Source organism: Odocoileus virginianus, chromosome 5, assembly GCF_023699985.2.
Source record: "Odocoileus virginianus isolate 20LAN1187 ecotype Illinois chromosome 5, Ovbor_1.2, whole genome shotgun sequence".
In the NCBI taxonomy this organism is placed as follows: domain Eukaryota; kingdom Metazoa; phylum Chordata; class Mammalia; order Artiodactyla; family Cervidae; genus Odocoileus; species Odocoileus virginianus.
Genome location: NC_069678.1, coordinates 48,756,609 through 48,773,241, shown reverse-complemented (window position 1 = coordinate 48,773,241; position 16,633 = coordinate 48,756,609). Strand labels below are relative to the sequence as shown.

At 40.3% G+C, this 16,633-nt stretch overlaps 1 pseudogene; it reads right to left on the bottom strand.

The window, feature by feature from the left end:
* Positions 1-16,037: 16,037 nt before the first annotated feature.
* On the bottom strand, positions 16,038-16,386 carry LOC110134955 (small ribosomal subunit protein uS10-like; annotated as a pseudogene).
* Between the last annotated feature and the right edge of the window lie 247 nt (positions 16,387-16,633).

Genomic DNA, 16,633 nt, shown 5'->3' with positions numbered 1-16,633 from the left:
CAAATCTATGTACCCTGCATCGGCAGGCAGATTCTTACCCAGCAGACCACCAGGGAAGTCCTAGTTACATAAACTTTTGAATCTTACTTTTTCATGTGTAGAATGGACATGATGATCTCTTCCTCTCAAAGCTGACAGGATTAAATGAGAGGATGACTGTAACACATAGCATGTGCCTATCACTTGGTAGATACTTGACTGTGTATGTGGTCTTTGGCAGATCAGATCAGATAGACTACTTAGAATTGTATTTCAGTGAACGGATATCGATTTGCATTGGTTCTTCTACCTTTGCATTCAAGGATACTTTCATTTCTCACTTGAAAAGTGTTAGTCTCTGCTATTCCCTTCATAGTAGCAGAGAACATAGCATTAGTCACTCAGTTGTGTCTGAATCTGTGACCCCATGGACTGTAGCCTGCCAGGCTCCTCTGTCCATGGGATTCTCCAGGCAATTCCCTTCTCCAGGGGATCTTCCCGAACCGGGTTTCCTACACTGCAGGCAGGCAGATTCTTTACCGTCTGAGCCATTGTATTAGATTTCTCACTTGGGATAGAGAAAAAGTTGCTGGTGGCACAAGGCTGGTTGTGGCCAGGAGGGAGCAGCAGACTGTTTAGATCAGAATGCTCTACAACTGGTTGGGCTCCTAGGGGAAGGCCAGGCCAGAATTTAAGTAAAAGTTCCCAACCATGGGGAAGAAATTGTGGTTGGACGCTAAATTCAAAAGTGCAATTCAGGGTTATAATCAAGAAACCAGATCATTCATTCAAAAAACACTGACTAGAAACTGCCATGCGTCAGGCCCTATGCTAAGCAGTGAATTCATTGCAGTGATCAAAACACAGTGCCAGGGGTTTCTGGTGTAGAGGGGAGCCCCACAATGATGCTGCAGTGAGGTGAGTGCTATCATAATGGTGCTAAGCAGGAAAAGGGTGCAAGGGTCTGGGAGTTTGAAGGAGATAGGACCAGTTATACTTCCGGGAGAGGTATAGGAAGCAAAGAATTTAAGAAACTCACACCTGAGCCAAGAATTAAACAAGTAGTTTAAAAATAATGAGGATAGGAAGGTAAGTTGTGGGTCAGACAGTGAGAAATAGTTCCAAATGATGTTTCTGGGTCTTAAAGGGACCATGCAAGGAAGCAAGGAAACAAGATACTTAGGTTGGTTCTGATAATATCTGTGGGATGCCGTCTAGGGGGTTGAACACTGCTCAGAGAATAAAGATGCTGCCTGAACCAACAGTGGGCAGAAAACTTGACCTTGTCTTCATTAACTTGAAGTAGAAATGATATAAATGACTCTAGTGACCTGAAATGGCTCATATATAATTTCTGTTGGATGTGGCCCCAAGCAGGATAAGATTTACCTACAGAGTAATCAAAATTTTTGCTGATTTTATGGAACTGGAGAAATGGCAGTGAACCACTTTCTTTTTACCCTAGAAATTCCAGTGGACTGCTGTGCTTGGGAATATTTTTGAAAGTTGACTAAGTGTTCTAAATCTTAGCTGGAAATCTCAGCAAAGATTTTTTTGTGGTAGTTCTGGGGGCTCAGAAGTTATACAAATTGGGTTCTTCTGTTCACTGTGTCTGGCAATTTCTAGCGGTGCACATATAGCATGAATGTGCCTCTAGACGCTGATATGTCTGTCAGAGAGCACATAGTTCATCTAAGGAGCTGGAGACAGTCATTTGTTCAGTTCTGCTCATTGTGTTTTGTGTGTTTGTGTCTGTGTGCTCAGTTGTGTCCAGCTCTTTGTGGCTCCATGTACTGTAGCCTGCCAGGCTCTTCTGTCCATGGAATTTTCCAGGCAAGAATACTGGAGTGAGTTGCCATTGCCTACTCCAGGGGATCTTCCTAACCCAGAGATCCAACCGACATCTCTTGTGTCTCCTGCATTGCCAGGCAGATTCTTTACCACTAGTGCCACTGGGAAGCCCTGATTATTGGCATTGTATTAATTCCCTTTTCTTTAAAATGCACTCTCAGAAGACCCATTTCTGTGACTGTCTGGGAAAAGATGCAGCTGAGAGAGTTATGCTGGAGAGACTAGAAGTATTTGCCATCTTTTTCTGCAGCCAAGGTTTGCAAGCCAAGATTGATTTCCTAGTAAGGATTCATTTGAGAATAAGCAGCAACAATATCTTGTGTTGACATTATGATTTCAGAGTAATGATGTTCCAAAATTTTCTCAAGTATTGTACTATGGGAAAGTGAGGATTTATATAGGATATATTTTACCTACTTCACACTACAGTTTATTCCTACAGTTCTTACAGTTTCCCATTCCTACAGTTCATAGACATAACTATTTAAGTCAGTGAAAGTCTGGAAATTATTTGCAGAGTGAGGCAGAAAGTTCTCACTGGTTAGGTTACTAAAATCTGTGAATGTCTTAAAAATCATCAGGGGATTTAAAAATCACTTGAGCATGTTTCTCATTTCTGATTGTTGCATAGTAAACTCTGTTGATCTGGGTTCTTTTTTAAGCCAGTATGTTTTGGGGTGATTTGTTTTGCAGCAATAGGTACCAGAAACAGTGAATCCAACAGTTGATGATGGGCAGTGGGGTGTTGTTGAGCATTTAGTCTCAACTGGCCCAGAAGTAAGCTAGGAGATGTTATTTTTAAAAAGGTGAGTAGTTAACAACAGATGGGGATCCTAGGGGTCTTTGCTGTTATTCTTTTATTATGGCTTACCAGTGACTGCATACTGTTTCTCTATTAATCCTGAAGCTCCCTGAATTTACTGATGATGAGCAGTGAGTGGAAGGTGGCAGTGCATAAAAACTTTGACCTCCTGCAGAGAGGAGGTCTTTTCATTTAGCTGTAGTCACCATGTTGTACATTAACTTCCCAAGACTTATTTATTTTATAACTGAAAGTTTGAACCTTTTGTACACAATTTCCCTTGTCTCTGGAAACCACCTGTTTGTACCTATGAGTTTGTTTTTGTTTTTTACATTCCACATGTAAGTTAGATCATGCAATATTTTTTTCTCTGATTTATTTAACTTAGCATAAAATCCATTCATGTTGTCACAAACAACAAGATTTCATTCTTTTTTTATGGCTGAGTAGTATTCATATGTATACATATATCTCACATCTTTATTCATTCATCTATCCATAGGCAATTAGATTGCTTCCATAGCTTGGCTACTGTGAATAATGCTGCAGTGAACATGGGGGTACATAAATATTTTTGATTAGTATTCTTGTTTTCTTTGGATAAATACCCAGAAGTGGAATTACAGGTTCATAGAGAAGTTCTGTTTTTAACTTTTTGGATGAAACATCATACTATTTTCCATAGCAGTTGCTGCAGAGACTTCATTCTGGGCTCCCCTCAAAACTAGTAGCCTAAGGGTTATTTGGTCAACGGGTCAGAGCAGCACACCCAAATGTGGTATGAGTTCCTCCAATCTAAAACAGGGCTGAACTGCTTTCCAGGGCTTATAATTTCTACCCCCACTGGCAGTTTATCTTTACATCCATACCTATGGTCATCAATGCCACACATTTTAGTGTTTACCAGTCAGCTAGATATAAAATAAAATCTCACTATGGTGTTAATGCAATTTTACTAGTTACTAATGAGGCTAACGTTTTAACATATTTATAATTTTTATTTCCTCTCTTCTGAGACATTTGTTTGTGAATATTATCCATCTTTTTATTAGGTTTTTAAATTTTTCTTAAAGCTCTTTTGATGTTATTTCTGTATTTGGGGTAGAACCCTCCTTTCCTTGCTTTCTTTTGGCTAGAAAGAAAATGATGAGCTTATGGTGAAGAAGATTCTCATATCAAGGGGTCCCCTGGATACTTCTCTGGCTGCTATATCCCCTCTCCATGAACCTCTTGCATCGTTGAAAACTGGTGAACTTTGCCCAGGACTCTGTCACCTCACCTTGTGTCCCATAAGTTGCTTAAAGAGTGGGGTAGGGCATGGCTGAGGGTGAGAGCGTGCAGAGAGAGGAAACATACCTTCATCCCTGGAGTCTTCTGTTTCTCTATCGTCCAGTCACTATTTCAAAGGTTGTGTTGAAGCTGTGTTCCTTCCTTTGAGGGCTGCTGCTTCCTAATCTGTGTCTGCTGTTCTCTTTGTTAAGTTTGGAGTGGGCAAGGGCCTGTGTTCTGGCTTCATTCGGTCATTTTACCCTGGGAGTCTCAAGGCAACTTTTAAAGGCTGCCTTTGCATGGCACCCCACTCCAGTCCTCTTGCCTGGAAAATCCCATGGACGGAGGAGCCTGGTAGGCTGCAGTCCATGGGGTGGCTAAGAGTCGGACATGACTGAGCAACTTCACTTTCACTTTTCGCTTTCATGCATTGGAGAAGGAAATGGCAACCCACTCCAGTATTCTTGCCTGGAGAATCCCAGGGATGGCGGAGCCTGGTGGGCTGCCGTCTATGGGGTTGCACCGAGTCAGACACGACTGAAGTGACTTAGCAGCAGCAGTTGCATTCAGTTTAAACTGATTTCCTCAGGGTAACAATGTTGGAGAAAAGATACATTTACCCTTGACTCTGTGCTTCTCTAGGAGGGCCCATTGTAGCAAGATGGGCTCTGCCTATCTTTCCACTGCAAGATGGTGGAAATGGATTTAACATGCCACAAAAATGAAAAATTTCCCTTCCCCACAACTGAAAATTTCTAGCCTGAACCCCTACTATAAGGCAGATATCTTATCCCCAACATTTAGGAATAGATTCAGATACTTCTGACATTTTTCTTACACATTTCAGTAAAATTTGGGATTTTTATTTTTAAAATTTACTTAAAAATTAAAATAATTTTATTTATTTTAAAATACTTGTGTTTATTTTTATTCTTACACTTTTCTTAATATGTGTGTTATAAATTTGGATATAATTTTCAGGGGTTTTATATTGAATTTGTCATTTAGGTACACACAACTTAGAGTTCTTTTGATTTCCTTGTTAACCTGGAAATTTAGGATTTTTAACAGCACCTTTCACAACTTTCTTGTCCCTGAAGTTACCGCTACGATTGACTTGTGGAGAAGTGCAACTGCCATCCCCCATAGGTAGGAGAGTTCTGCGTGTCTAGGTCTTTGTTGCTATCCCCCAAGAAAGGGCTTATCCTATTGAGCCTCTGGCTCTCCCATCCCGGCCAGCATCCACAGACTAGTTACCCAGTTGTTACCCATCCAGTCTTTAGCCTCATGGTACAAGTCTGTATTCTCTTATACCTGGCTATGTGAATTAGCTTTTTATTGTTGCACAACAGATGACCACACACCTAGTGGCATAAGGACTGCACCCTGCAAGCCTGCAAGCCCTGTGATTGCCCAGCTATAAGACTGAAAAAAGAGCCGGGAATTAGCAATGGAGACATCATGGTTTATTGGATGGGGGCTCTTACATGTCTGTCTGAAGCAAGGTCCTGGAACAACACTCCACCGTTTATAGCAGATTACAGGCAGGTCGTGGCAGCAGTCTCAGACTTCTCTAGTTGGGGAAAAGAGAGGTTACCAGTTACAGGGAGGACTGTCATCAGGATGGGGCTTCCCTGGTGGCTCAGATGGTAAAGAACCTACCTGTCAAGCAGGAGATGCAGGTTTGACCCCTGGGTCAGGAAGATCTCTCAGAGAAGGGAATGGTAACCCTCTCCAGTATCCTTGCCTGGTAAATCCCATGGTCAGAGGATCCTGGCAGGCTCTGTCCCTGAGGTCGGAAAGAGTTGGACATGACTGAGTGACGTAATACTTTCTTCTTTCTGGCTCATTGATTACCAGGGAAATCAGCAGAGGGGCATGTCCCTCACTTCCCCTTTGATAAACTATCATGGTGGAAACATTCTGATCAAAGATTAGAACAACCACCAGCAGGGGTAGGTGGTGGAGGGGAGTTACTGATTCGGCTCTATGATTAAGAAGGAAGGTCAGCTAGGAGAGTAGGGTGTGGGTGAAGCAGGTACGGGTTGAGTAGGGGGTGTACAGAGGGCAAGAGAATAGCCACCTTGAGTGGCCTGTTTGTATAAGATCCATGTATTATCCAATAATTTCTATGACTCAGAAGTTCAGGCACAGTTTAGTTGGGTCTGCTGTTCCATGTCTTCCAAGGCTGAACTCAAGAGGTCAGCCAGGCTATATTCTCACCTGGAGGTTCTGGGGAAACATTTGCTTCTATGCTCATTCAGTCTGTTGGCAGCATTCATTTCCTTGTGGTGTATGACTGAGGTCTTCATTTCCTTGCTAGCTGCCAGCCAGGGACCAGTCTCTCAGCATCTAGTGCTGGCCGCCAGGTGTCCTCGCCATGTGGCCCTCTCACAGGTCCTCCTCAAACATGGCTGTTTTCTTCTTCAAGGTGAATAGAAGAAGCTCTCACTTCCAGTCTTTCCCTACAGGGAAGGCCTTTTAAAGGGCTCACCTGATTATGCCAAGCCCACGCAGGATAATCTCCTTCTTGATTAACTCAAATCAACAGATTAGGCAGCTTAATTACATCTTCAAATTACCTTCACTTTTATGATATGAGATAGCATAATCCCAGTTGTAAAATTTGTTATATTCACAAATGTTATCCACACTCAAGGGGAGGAGAGAATACAGAGCAGACACAAGGGGATGTGAATCTTGGGGTTAATCAGAGTTCTGCCAGCTACGCTGTGGGACCCTCAGCGCTGTAGTTCTCTCTGCTAACTTCTGTGTCTCTCTTGGCATCGGAGGCATAGGAAGTTCAGACGCTTTGCTATGCCACTCAAGGACTGGGAGGAAATTCAGGGCTCTTTCCAGGCCTGCCAGACAGCCCACCATTTTTATCAGGCCTGGGGGTTTTCTTACTGAGGTCTGTCTCACATCCTGAGTCTTAAAGGAAGAACCACCTCCCTTTCATCCCACAGGTCCCTGCATGGGCAGGACAAAGAACAGAACTCTCATGTAATTTCTAATTTTTTGTTTTTTGGCTTTTTCTCCAAACTATTGCCACCCCCTCCAATCCACAAAGGTTTATTTGCTCTCCTCATTGGTGAACGGGGAAGGGATGGAAGAGGTGGATGGTTAAATAGTTTTCCAAATCTCCTGCTTATGGCAGGACCTCAACTCTGTAAGTTTAAAAGCTAAAAATTAACTTCTTTTGTTCCTATTTGAATTTCAATGATGGTCTAAGATTTCCTAGGGCAGCAGATGCTAGGATTAGTTTAAAGAGGTGGTGGGAGCTATAGGGTAAACAAAGGGATTGCAAGGCTGTCTCAAGGCTCCCCTTTCCCTGTTATATATGAATTAATACTTCATATACACAATAGTTCCCAAAACAGTCTAGATTTTCTGAATCATCTTGAGAATTGGATTAGTTCCATGTTAATTTTTATGCCTCATCTACTGTTTTCTTTATCTATGAACATTTCCTCCTTCTCTAAGCAGGTGGAAACCCCAGAGAAGGGAAAATTGAAATGGTTCTAGAAATTAACAAAATGTTAATTAAGTTTCCCCTTGCTGAGGGGAAAACTGAATTTGGCAGTGTTTCAGAGAAAATAAAGGACTCATGCTTATACTAATTAAGGGTATTACTCAAGTGAAATAACTGGAAGTCAATATAAGCCCCAAAGCTTAGTAAACATAAAGAATGGTGCTGGATTGGAATAAAAGTAAATGGGTAATAGGATGTGTCCAAAAAGCAGTTGATAATTCTCACCAGAATAGTAGTGTTAGGATAATTTTACACTCAGCTACTAACCACCATTTCCCTCCATCCCCACCCCTCAATACCCAGGTTTGATTGTCATGTAAATAATATGTTAATTTGGTGCATTAATGCAACTGATGGAAAAATCTCAAAGTAGAACCTAGGTTGGCCTGCCTCCTCAAAGCCAGATGGAGGCACCTTGTCAGGCTACTAATTCACCAGGCAGAGCTTCTGGGGTATTGATTTTTCTTTCTCATTCTTTCTTCCTGACTGCCTTTTTCATGTTCTTTTATCTCATTTCCAAAGGCATAGGACTATCTCAAAGTCTGTCTCATTTTCACATAGCTCGTATCAGAATGCTCATTTCCTACTTTTTAAATTACTTCTTTTTTTTTTTTTCCTGAATTTATCTTTGCTTAACTTGGGTTGTAATACTTTTTTCTTTTTGGTGAAGAACAGATATCTGACATCTAACATGAACATCTAGAATGCAATCGCTGCTCATATTGTTGATAATATGAACACATTAAAGAAATATTTATCTACTTATCTGTCTAACTCCCATTAGATAGTGACCACTTTGAAGGTAAGGATCTATTTCATCCATTTGTGGACCCCTAGTAACAACACCATACCTGGCATATGGAAGTTCTGAAGCAAACTGTACCAAATAAATCAATAATAACTAGAAGTTTACTGATGTGTCTTACCACACTGCAAAAGAATAATAAGCTCTGATGTTATAATTTAAGAGTAGAGTACCATAAACGTAGGTAAGGAAAGGTTGACGGGTTGGTTTTCCAACAATTACTGGGAAATTGAGTGGAAGAAAGATGCAATGAGGAATAATTTTTAAGAAACCATAGGTGTGACCTCTCCCTTTCTGAGATGGTCCACACTCTGTCTATGGACTGTGTATCTCTCTCAATAAACTTACTTCTCACCTAAAAAAGAAAGAAAGAAAAAAGAGAGTAAGAAAAAAGAAAGAAAGAAAGAAAGCAACTACAGGTGAGTGTTCTCACTATGTAGTCTTTGCAAAGTCAAGCTTATTTCTTATTCAAAGCAGAGAACAAACACATCCCCTCTTTCCTTAAGATAAAATACAAACTTGAAATGGTCTCTCAAAAATCATTATGAAATCTTTTCAACCAAATGGCTGCAGGGAATTGAAACTGAGACGATGTCTGAGTCAGACGGTTGGGATAATTTTCATTAGCAGGACTACTTGTCCACTGCTGATTTGGTAACGACCTCAGAGCAAATCTCATTTATTCCCAGGGTGGATGAACTTAATTTGTTTCAGCCAAAAATGAACAAAGAAATGATGAAGAACAGAGCCTGTTTCTTTCTCAGTGGTATGCTCAGGTTTGAAAAATAAGATGAGATGATGTCTCTCTTTTTTTTTTCCTTCTATGTTTGCCTCAAAATTTTCCGAGCTCTGTCCTCTTTCCTCCACCTTTGTCCGTAGTGTCTCACACATCTTAATTAACTGGATATAGTCACTTTTCCCTGCCATATTAACCTGATAAAGTCTAATTCTCTTGGATAATTCTAGATTAACTAATGTGGTAATTAGTTTGATTCGTAAGTGCCATGTTTTTCTTTTTGTCAATCTGTTCTTCCAAATTGAAACAACATATCCAATTTGAACAGTATCTCAGTTTCTAGGAGGTAGTGTTATACCTCGTTAAGACAGTAAGTTTTAAACTCAGTCATAATCGCACAGGAGACTTAACTCCTAACTTTGTTACTTACTCCAAGGTGTGGGGCTAGGAGTGTCTTTTTTAGTATCTCCCGATTAGAAAAATGTAGGAAAGAAACCCCTACATCATAGGAATTATTTGAGATTTAAATAAATCAAGAGACCTCCCTTAGTAAATATTTTCCCCCAAGTAAACACTTTTAGCTAATATTGAAGTTTAATGTTGATTCTCTAATCTTACTTTTAAAGACCCTGGTTAATGACTAGTCCTCTTTTTTTTTGGTGGAGTGGGGTGGCCATACCGTGAGGCATGTGGGATCTTAGTTTCCTGACTAGGGATCGAACCTGCTTCCCCTGCAATGGAAGCTCAGAGTCTTAACCATTAGACTGCCAGGGAAGTCATAGTGACCAGTTTTAGCGTCAAAAAATGTGGGAATAGTTATCAATAAGAAATTTTGATTTTTGACCTTTAAAATTAATATTTTTGTGACATAATTCTACAATCTGCAGATTAAGAGAGTTGAAAGTGACAGTCCATAGTTATTACAATACTTTATTTTTCTGATGAGGAAAATATAATTGAACAAGAGTTGATTGACTTGAGGAAGATCACACAGACAGTTAAGTCAGGAATAGATTCATGGATTTCCAACTCAGGGATAATACATCACATCCAGCGATTTCTCACTTTTGGCTCCCCCTTTTCTACTAAGTTTACAGCAAACTCATTAGCCTGGTGTTCAGAGTCTTTCATAGTAAAGCCTCAGGTCCATGCGTTTACTCAATGAGCATTATTGAGTGCATACTATATGCCAGGTTCAGATGCTGGGAATGTTAACAGTGAACTAAACATAATCTCTGCCATCACTGAGTTTATATTCTAGTTCAGTGGTTCTCACAGTTAGTCAGGGAACTTAAGGGGCTTTGGGGACTCTCTCAGAGTGTCTGCAAAGTAAAGATTGTTTCCATAGTAATACTAAGATTTTATTTGTCACTTTCACTCTCATTTTCTTTTCTTACGTGTACATAGTGAAGTCTTCCAGAGGCTATCTGATATGTGATATCACAACAGACTGAATGTAGAAGCAGATGTGGGAGTCTAGCTGTCTTTCATTAGGCCAGATGTTAAGGAAAATTGCAAAAATGTGAAACCATGCTATATTTTAATGACTTTATGTGAACATTTTTTTCCATAAAAATGTTCTTTACATTAACATGGAATGGGTTTATATTTGTTATTTTAAAGTGATTACATAAATGTTTAAAAATTTATCAATTAAAAAAGTTAAAATATCTTTATTAGGGTATAATCGATATACAAAATATCACATATATTTCATGTATATAATTTTATGAGCTTGGATATATGCATACACCCATAAAACCATCACCACAATCAAGGTAATAAACATATCTGTGACCACCAAAAGTTTTCTTTGCACCTGTCTTGTGTTAAGAATACTTAACATGAAATCTAAACTCTTTGCAAAAATTTTAAGTGCACAGTGTAAGGTTCTTAATAATAGACATCATGTTATACAGCATATCTCTATAACTTATTTATCTTACATAACTAAAACTTTATACCCATTCTAATATGGTTTGTATTTATAGATATATCTTTCATAAACCAAAGCTCTTTGGGGCCTTAAATAATTTTTAAGGATGTAAAGGAGTTGCTGAAACCAAAAGGTTGGAGAACTGAAATTCTGGTTATTCTAGAAAATAAAAACAGATATCAGAGTTGACACAATCAGATCATGATAAAGGTCATGGAAAAAAATGCAGCAAAGAATGGAAATAAATCAATTGGGTGATCAGTAAGGATCACTGTCTACAACCTGTGCTCTGAATCACTTGAACTTGTTTGAACACAATCCATGCTTTTCTCCTTCTAGCCTTTGAAATGCTGTTCTTTCTGCCTGTTTTGTCTTTCTTCCCACTTTTATCTATCAAAATTCTATTCTTCTTTAAGGCCCATTTCAAATGCTACTCAAACCACTATTTCTTCCCTCTTTATCTTCTAACAGAAGTGACTTGTCTTCCTTTTATTGTCCCCAGCCTCACTGATAATATTTTGACCTTGTGACACTCTTAATTTTATAATAATTTTATGCTTTGTACAAATGTGCAGTTTAGCGTATACCACTCATGTTCTTCTTAGGTTTATGAAACTTCTTAAAGTTGGAGACTGTTTCTCATCTAACTTTGAATACAAACCTTCTTTGTATCAACAAGGCTTAAGTTCAGTAATAACAGAAAACCTCTAAATAATAGTGGTTTCATCAGGATAAAAATGCATTGTTTCTCATTTAAGTCAAAACATAGGCCATCCAGGGCTGGAGTAGTAACTCTTGCTCTAAAAGTCTTCAGGTTGCAGGCTTCAACCCAAGAATGTGGTCCTCAGCCTCCAAACGGCAGCATCTCTTTCAGGAGGAAGAAAGGAGAGAGAGGCAGAGATGAGATATCCTTTCTTAAGGAAGGTTCCTGGAAACCCCTTTGTAGAATTTAGTCATGTGCATGCCTAGCTGCAGGGGAGGGTGGGGAATGAAGTCTTTATTTTTGGTTCTCATGTGCTCAGCCATCGCTAGAAGGGAGAATAGATACTGGGGAACAACTCTGTGTCTATTTTACTCCCCAAAGTGTCTACGATAGGCACAATTCCAGGTAAAAGCTTAAAATGAACTTTCTGCAAGTAAGTAACACTGAGATAGTGAAGGGCAGGGAAGCCTGGTGTGCTGCAGTCCGTGGAGCTGCCAAGAGTTGGACACAACTTGGTGACTGAATAACAACAACAAATACTGAGATCCCACCTCAGAATGATTTGTTGTATAATGAATTCAGGGGGACTTTCACTCATCAAAAAGTTGCTTTCTCCAAAGGAGGTATTAAAAATGATTAAGAAATCACTGACTCAATGGACATGAATTTGAGCAAACTCTGGGAGATAGTGAAGGACAGGGAAGCCGGGGTGCTGTAGTCCATGGGGTCATAAAGAGTTGGACGTGAGTTAGCAACTGAAGAACAAAGGAAACTCTACAATCTATCTTTTCAAACGTAATTGTTTTGGGGCTCACCAATTTATCTGTCACTACTATTAGACTAGGAAACTACTTTTATTAGAACCTTCCAACTTGTTGTTTTCACCATTTCACCTTCTGCTTGCTCTTCCCAGTGGTGATAAAGACTTCACCAAACCCTTCCTTGCCAGAAGCGTCCTCAGGCTTCCTGGTATAATGTGATGCTCTTGTACCCAAGTCTCTTCTGTAGTCCTATTACAGAGAAAATAACCTTCAGAAGAATCCCTTGACATTCTGCTCAAGTTGTTAGGTTAGTCTGCATATTTGTTTCACATAAAAGCAGATAAAAATTATATAATTTCAAGGTACTAAAAATATTGGGGCTTTGAAGCAATGTACATTGGCTTTCCGATTTCTTTTCACTGCATGTAGGTCTTTGCAAATGATAGTGCCCACCTTTGTGTTTTGAGTCTTTGGATATTTATTTCCAAAAAGGTTTCACTGGGATCCACAGAAACATTCTTTGACACACCTCTGACCTGCTCCTCTACACCTTCTCACACATGTTTACTTCTGTTTCTTAGTGCTTTCAGAAAATAGACATGGCTCCACAAAAATATCTGGGATTTCTACACAATTGAATTTATACTTAAAATACTCCATCTGGGCACACGAAGCAGTCCATGGTCTTTAAATATAAAAACTTGTAGTTTTTTAAAAAAATTATTTTTAAAACATTTATTTATTTTTAATTGAAGGGTAATTGCTTTACAATATTGTGTTGGTTTCTGCCATATAGCAACATGAATCAGCCATAGGTATACATGTGGCCCCTCCCTCTTGAACATCCCTCTCACCTCCCAACCCCTCCCACCCCACTAGATTGTCGCAGAGCCCTGATTTGATTTCACTGAGACATACAGCAAATTCCCACTGGCTATCTATTTTACATATGGTAGTGTATATGTTTCCATCCTCCCGCCTCCCCCCGCCTGCCGTCCCTGTCCATAAGTCTGTTCTCTAGGTCTGTGTTTCCGCTGCTGCCCTTCAAATAGGTTCATCAGTATAATCCTTCTAGATTCCATATATATGTACTAATATGTGATATTTGCTTTTCTCTTTCTGACTTCACTCTGTATGACAGTCTCTATGTCCATCCACCTCAACTCAATTAGAACTAACTCAAATGCATTCCATTTTCATGGCTGAGTAATATTCCATCGTATATATGCACCACAGCTTCTTTATCCATTCATTTGTCGATGGACATCTAGGTTGCTTCTATGTCCTAGCTACTGTAAATAGTGCTGCAGTGAACATAGGGGTGAAAGTGAAAGTCACTCAGTTGTATCTGGACAGTCCTGGAACTCTCCAGGCCAGAACACTGGAGTGGGTAGCCTTTCCCTTCTCCAGGGAATCTTCCCAACCCAGGGATTGGACCTAGGCCTCCTGCATTGCAGGCGGATTTTTTACAGCTGAGCCACAAGGGAAGCCCGAACATTGGGGTACATATATCTTTTTCAATTTTGGTTTACTCAGAGTATATGCCTAATAGTGGGATTGCTGGGTCATAGAGTAGTTTTATTCCTAGAGAAACTTGCAATTTTAAGATGTTTGGAATTACCCCAGAGGTTAATTCTTTGAAAGAGTTGAATTGAAAGTGAGAACTTATTAGAAATGGCATTTACTGTGTTTGTTTTATTTGATTTTTCATTTCTACATGTATTATTCTCTTTGGACTGTACACTTCTTGAGGACTACTTCTGTGTATGAAACAACAGTTATAAAGTGAAAAAAAAAGTTGCCTGTAGCTGAGTGATGGTGACATGGGATTTGTTTTAACATGTGGCATGAAGCTTCCACAAAATAAAGAACACTACATAGGACTACATTTATTTATTGTGCACTATTCATTCATCTCACAGGTTTTTCTTGAGCAACAACCGAGCAATCTGCACTGTGGTAGATTCTAGGAGCCAGTGTTGAGCAATACTGATACCATCCCTGCCCCTATGGAATGTACAATATATAAGAGAAAGACAAGACAAAGAAGTAACAACTGTGAAATACAACGAGTGCTGGTTGGGGAAGCACAGATTGTTCTGGGAGCACTCGAGGGAGGCATTTAGTCCAGTGACAGTCTTTATGGAGGTTTCACATACAGATACCTCATCTTAGCCTCACAAAATCTTCTGCAGTGAGTAGTTCAGGGATTCCTCTTCTCATCTACAGATGAGGAATTAGCCTCAGAAAGATCCGCAAGACTCAAGTTCCCATAGCCCCAGACCTGGACTTAGATCTCCTTCAATGCAATGCTCTCAGCACTGCTCCACACAGCAGCTGGAGTGCTGGGAATGTGAGCTTTGTGGTGTGAGGCAGATGCTCCCAGGCTTTGCAGTGCCCTCATCCCAAGCTTTAAACTCCCACTGGCATCAATTAATTAATTCTTGGCATCTATTGCAGCTGCCTGGAAGTCATGCAAGTGTTGTGACCAGCATGACTCTAAGTGCTCTTTAACTAGGGCTAGTAATCCAGTGCTCCTGCTGGGGACAGCCTTTGCAATTAGGAAAGGGGCCAGCGGATCTTTCAAGCGGACACAAACTATAGAATCTCAGCCATAAAGCCTTAGTAGAATGAGGCACCAAGCAGCAGTCAGCTAGGTGGGCTTTTTTCCTGTCCTATTAAGGAGAAGTTAGATTCCCCAAAGAGAAAACAATAGTGAAATGCCAGAGTTCATTTGGCTTTATGTTTAGTACCACTGAGCTGAATGGAGGAATGAACACAGCTGTTGGGCAGGACATTTTCCCTTAATGCTCTGTATTCCCACCTATACACTATTCCCTGATTATTCTGGAAAAGTTTCTTTCTTACAGTCTTTTGAACTCATTGAAAATTTCCAAGTGATAGTAGAGTCTTACGGGAATAACGTGCTCTAGCAATAGCTCTGGCAAAATTGAGGAGTTGGTGATAATTATTTCCTTGTTTTGTAGTGTAGTAGACATACCATGGAAGAGGGGGTGGCAACCCACTCCAGTATACTTGCCTGCAGAATCCCATGGACAGAGGAGACTGGCAGGCTACAGACTGTAGGGTCGCAAAGAGTCAGACATGGCTGAAGCAACTTAGCACACACACATGCAGACATACCATAGGCTTTGGAGTCAACCTAAATTATCTCAACTCCTTCACTTTCTAGCTGTGTCATCATGGGAAAGTTTGTGGACTTCCTTGAGCATCGGTTTCTTCAAAGGATAGTTGTAAGGATTAGAAGAATGACATTTAATGTATCTATTACAGTGTCTGGTACACATGATTTGTTCTCAATGAATGGAAAATATGACTGTGGTGGTTAAAAATCACTTTTTTCCCTGGAAACTCAGTGTGAACTCTAGCATCTCTTCTAAGCCTGACTTTTCTGGAATGTAAGTTCCTCTGGTCCTTTACTTTTATTATAAATGTCTTGTTTTGTGTCTTCCATAGTTAGGGCCTATGTGATTATTTAACCCACAAATACTCAGTAATATTAATTTACAATCTTGCTGGCGAGATAGGATGTTGGTAACAGATCTAGGCATAGCAGGTGAAATGAGTGATGCAGACAATTGGTGCTATGGGATTTCTTTTTTCTTTTTAACAACTGATTATCAGTTTATTAAAAAGGTTGACTTAGGCATCGGCAGTGGTGGCTTCCACCTTGACTCCTGGCTCATTACTGATGGAAGTGATCTGCTTGACTGTATCAGAAGGACTGTGCAGGTCAATGAGTCACTTGTGGATCCTCATCTGGAATTGATCCCAAGTCTTAGAACCTTCACCTCAAGGAGTTTTCCTCATAGTATTCTCAGTCTTGGTGGGCCTAAGAGTCTGATCAGGTCCTTTCACTTTCAGATTCTTTTCCTTCCCGCCTCTCATCAGGTCAGCACATACCTTCTTCAGAGACTTCACATTGCCGCTGGTGAGGGTGATCCTCCACCTTTGGCTCCAGTGGAGTATTATCGGTGTCTTTAAAGGCCATGGCTGTGGTGTGACTTCCTGACCGACCTGTTCCTCAGCAAGAGCGAACAGTGGGGAGGCAGGAGCAGGAGTGGGTGGCAGAGGGCTCTGCTACAGCGGTGTCTGCGTCTTCTTCAAAGAGTATGGGATTTCTAATAAAGAAAAAATGACCACGGCCTGGGATTTCTGAGAACTTGCACGGACAGTCGATAATTATCACTTGGATAGACTAGGTGGGGAATTCTGGAACCTGGAGCCAAACCTGGCTA